Raw genomic sequence first — 5181 nt, forward strand, 5'->3', positions numbered from 1 at the left:
GGCAGTACGGTATGCCCATAAGGCATCGGTCAATCGGATTGACTAATCCTTACGATCAGGGTTAACCGTTTTCTCCAAAATGTGTTTAATCTCCCTATTGGAAATCTCAGCTTGTCCACTTGTCTGTGGATGGTATGGGGTTCTCACCTTATGAGAGATACCGTATTTCTTCATTAAGCTCTCGAATGGTCTATTACAAAAGTGTGAACCCCCATCACTAATGATGGCTCGAGGCGTTTCGAATCGAGAAAGGATGTTTTCTTTTAGGAATTTAATGACCGTGCGATGGTCATTCTTTCGACACGGAATCACTTCACCCATTTAGTGACATAATCCACCGAGCAAAATATATAGATTTCCAAACGATTGGGGAATGGTCCCATGAAATCGATGCCCCAAAAAATCAAATGCCTCAATGATAAGGATGAAATTCAAAGGCATCATATTTCGACGGGACAATGCTCCCAATTTCGACAACGCTCACAAGCTTTGCAAAACTCATGAGTGTCCCTAAACATAGTGGGCCGATAAAAGCCACACTGCAGAATCTTGGCCGTGGTCTTTTTAGCGAAAAGTGACCACCACAGCCTGAAGAGTGAGAGAAGGAGATGACGCTCTGATGCCATCGTCTGGTATACATCTCCTTAGGATTTGGTCCGGCAATATTTAAATAAATAAGGATTATCCCAGAAAAAATTGCACACCTCGGTGAAGAATTTCTTCTTATCTTGCGAGTCCTATGTCGGTATGGCACTGTAGCAAGATAATTGGCAATATCGGCGAACCAAGGTGAATGGGAGATTCGAACAATTGTTCATCGGGAACATGTCATTGATATGGGTCGCCTCAAGGGAATCGGAGGTATTAAGGCGAGAAAGGTGGTCGGCCACAACGTTTTCTACTCCCTTTTTATCTTTAATTTTCAAATCGAATTCTTGGAGTAGAAGGATCCATTGTATCAAACGGGGCTTAGAATCATTCTTAGAAAGAAGATACTTAAGTGCCGCATGATCTGTGTAGAGAATAATCTTGGATCCGATCAAGTAGGACCTAAATTTGTACAAGGCGAACACTCAGCTAAGAGTTCCTTTTTCGTAGTCGAGTAGTTCACCTGGGCAGAATTTAAAGTTCTACTTGCGTAATGAATGACATAGGGCCTCTTATCTTTTCTCTGGCTTATGACTGCCCCAAGAGCATAATCAGAAGTGTCGCACATAAGCTCAGAAGGAAGGTTCCAATCGGGTGGCCGCATGATAAGTGCAGTGGTTAACGTGCCCTTAAGCTTGGTGAAAGCTTCTTGGCATTGCTCAGTCCACTCGTACGGAGCATCCTTTTGAAGAAGATTACATAAAGGACGAGAGAGGAGACTAAAGTCCTTTATGAATCGCCTGTAAAATCCTGCGTGTCCTAAGAAGGATCGCACGTCTTTGATGTTCTTGGGTGGAGGTAGGTTAGAGATAAGATCGATTTTTGCCTTATCTACCTCGATTCCTTTGGACGAGATGATATGCCCAAGGACAATCCCCTTCTGAACCATGAAATGACACTTCTCCCAATTAAGTACCAAGTTCTTTTCTTCACATCTTTTCAGCACACATTTAAGACTTTTCAAGGTCGTCCATGAAGACCTCTAGACATTGCCCCACCATGTCAGAAAAAATACTAAGCATACATCGCTAAAAAGTGGCAGGGGCATTACATAGTCCGAATGGCATCCTTCGATAGGCAAAGGTGCCGTAGGGACATGTAAATGTGGTCTTTTCCTGGTCTTCAGGGGCTATCTCTATCTGGTTGTAGCCCGAATACCCGTCAAGGAAACTGTACTAGGAATGACCAGCTAACCTTTATAGGATCCGATCAATGAATGGTAAAGGAAAGTGGTCTTTCCTCGTGACGGTATTCAACTTCCTGTAGTCAATGCACATTTTCCAATTGGTAGTCACCCTAGTTAGCAGGAGTTCGTTGTTGGCATTGACTATTATGGTGATTTCGGACTTCTTAGGGACCACCTGATTTGGACTCACCCATCGACTATCTGTTATAGGGTATATGATACCCATATCTAATAGCTTAAGAACCTTGACCTTAACCACTTCCTTCATGTTTGGATTTAGTCTACGTTGTGGTTGCCAAGAGGTCTTTGCATTATCCTCTAGATAAATGTGGTGAGTATAAATCGAAGGGTCAATTCCCTTGTGGTCCGCTATCATCCATCTCAGGGCTCCTTTATGCTCAATGAGAGTAGATATAAGCATACTCCCCTGTTCTTTCTCCAGGTGGGCAGAGATCACCACCGGTTATGTTTCATATTGACCTAAATAGGCATATTTCAAATCAGAGGGCAAAAGTTTTATCTCAAGCTTCGGTGGCTTGAGGTTAGACGGTAGAGGCACTACATCGGTTTGTGGCAATTCTTCAAATTGTGGCCTCCACCGGTTAACTTCAAGTACCGGTGCAGTATCAAGCAAGGCGCACGTCTCCCTAATCATGTCATCATCAAAATCATGGGAGTGGGCCAGGCACGTCTCTAGATGGTCGGAGGATAAGGTTAGAGGTGTCGTATCTTTCACGAAAGAGTTAATCATGTTAATGTCGTGGAAATCATCATCCTCCTCTAAGTTTCTGCCGTTATTGAAAAAGATGTTTGACTCTAGTGTCATATTCCCAAAAGACATAGTCATGACACCATTCCTGCAATTGATAATTGCATTTGAAGTGGCAAGGAATGGGCGACCAAGAATGACGGGGATCTGTATGCTTATGTTATTGATGGGTTCGGTGTCCAAGATGATAAAATCTACAGGGTAGTAAAATCTATCAACTTGGACCAACACATCCTCAATTATCCCTCTTGGTACACGAACAGAGCGATCAGCAAGTTGTAGTGTGGTTGGGGTGGGTTTTAATTCACCCAAACCTAACTGTTTGTATATCGAGTAAGGAATCAGATTGACGCTCGCTCCTAAGTCAAGAAGTGCGTGATCAATTCGATGGTTCCCGATTACACATGATATGGTTGGGCTACCGGGATATTTGAATTTCTGTGGCACGTCTTGCTTTAGGATGACACTCACTTTCTCAGTCAAGAAAATTTTCTTTTGAATACTTTGTCGTCTTTTGGTCGTGCATAAGTCTTTCAGAAATTTGGCATATGAAGGAATCTGTTTCACGACATCAAGTAGAGGAATGTTGACTTTCACTTGTTTCAACACCTCTAGGATATCCTGAGAGTTAGAGAGAGGTTTTGGTGAAACCAACCGTTGGGGGAACGGAGCAACTGGCTTCTCTAGAAGTTCCGGTTCTAATTTTTGTGGGGCATCACTGGATCCATCATTGTTGTCCTCTTCTGGTTCTTGAGGCTTTTCGGGCCTAACCGGAAGAGTTTTATCAATGATCTTTCCACTCCTAAGAGTGGTGATGGATTTAGCGTGCCCCATCTGATTTGAAGAGCTGGGATCATTAATCTCGTACTGCGGTTTAGGATTGGGGAGAGGTTGTACAGGAAGCATCTCCTTTTCTATAACCATCATACGAGAATCTATCTTTTGTATAAAATCTGTAATTCCCCGCATTGCCTGAGCCAGCTCTTATATGGAATTTTGAACCGGTTCCTCTTGAGGTTTCACTTGATTTGGATTTTGATTGAAGAAACCTGGAGGAGTAGCCGTTTGTCCATTCCTCCAACTAAAGTTTGGATGATTTTTCTAGCCAGGATTGTATGTATTGGAGTTAGGTCTAGTAAAAGGTCTTTGATAGTTGTTTACGGCATTAGCTTGTTCATTCAACACTCCTCGAAAGGCGGGTATTGTAGGACAATTTTCAGTTGTATGAATGTTGCAATCACAGATGCCGCAAACAATTTCATTAACCTTATCCTTCTTTCCTTCCATGGCCTCAACTTTCCTTATGAGCGTAGTCACTTTACACTTGAGATCATCCTCTTCTTTCAAGAGATATAATCCACCTTTCTCCTTTAATTGAGTCGGCCTAGACGTGGTGTTCGCCATTGGGTAATAGTCCCACGATTGTGTTTTTTCAGCAAGACTGTCGAGGTAATCCCATACCTCGTCAACATCTTTATTAATGAACTCTCCATTACACATTGTCTCGACCATTTGGCGCATGGAAGATGTCAGTCCATCATAGAAAAAATTTGTAATACGCCACGTTTCAAATTCGTGTTGTGGGCATGAACTAACCAAATCTTTGAACCTTTCCCAACATTGGAAGAATGTTTCATCTTCCTTTTGGGCAAAGTTCATGATTTCTTTTTTGAGGGTAATCGTTTTATGATGTGGGAAGAACTTTTTTATGAATTCCCTCTGCATGTCGCTCCATGTGCCAATGGATCTAGGACGCAATGAATGTAACCACGTCTTAGCTTTCTCTTTTAAGGAAAAAGGAAAGAGTTTCAGCCTAATTGTATCCTCGGATACATTAGGAAAACATAATGTAGCTATAATCTCATCGAACTCTTTCAAATGTAAATATGAACTCTCTGATTCTAGTCCATGGAATTTGGGAAGGAGTTGGATAACTCCTGGCTTGATGTCCATTTGTCTGTGTTTTCAGGAAAAATCATGCATGAGGGCATACTCACTCCCGCCGGTTGTAGATAATCTCGTAAAGTACGAGCGGGGTGCCCGATGCACCTCATTCTCATCTTGGGTATCCTCCACCCCGGGTGGAAGTAGAGGAGGTTGGTCTTCACCATAACTTCAATTAACTCGGGGGATTTCGGAGTGGTGTCTAGTCTGCGATGGATAGTCAACCCCTCAACCAATCCTCCTTGATCAAGAGACGTCGAGTGTTGTCACGGGCCCACTTGGGCATGAAACACTCGCACCCTCAATCAAATTTAAAGCCTAGTCCTAAGAAAGGAAAAGAAAATCTAAAAAGAAAGAGAGGGAGAGTTGGAAAGAAGTTACCAAATTGGAGTCCTAAGTTAAAACCGCAAAATAAAACAAAATAAGTTAGATTTTAAAAAGAGAAGAACGATCCTTTAAAAGAAAAATAGCAAAATTAATTTCTAAAAGAAGGAATTCCTAAAAGAAAGTGGAAATTTCTAAAATAAATTAGGAAAGTCCTAAACTAGAAAGTAAATTACTAAAAGAGAACTGAAAAATAGAAAGTAGGGAAGGAGCTTACCGAATTAGAAATTTCTATCTTAAAAGCCTACAA

The 5181-nt window shown here is 41.9% G+C and overlaps 1 non-coding gene across 1 annotated transcript; it reads left to right on the forward strand.

The window, feature by feature from the left end:
* The first annotated feature begins 4173 nt into the window (after nt 1–4173).
* LOC131238170 (small nucleolar RNA R71) lies at nt 4174–4280 on the forward strand. The gene has a single exon (XR_009167580.1). It is a non-coding gene; the product is annotated as a small nucleolar RNA R71 (small nucleolar RNA).
* The last annotated feature ends 901 nt before the right edge of the window (nt 4281–5181 follow it).

The sequence above is a fragment of the Magnolia sinica genome, chromosome 2 (assembly GCF_029962835.1).
Source record: "Magnolia sinica isolate HGM2019 chromosome 2, MsV1, whole genome shotgun sequence".
In the NCBI taxonomy this organism is placed as follows: domain Eukaryota; kingdom Viridiplantae; phylum Streptophyta; class Magnoliopsida; order Magnoliales; family Magnoliaceae; genus Magnolia; species Magnolia sinica.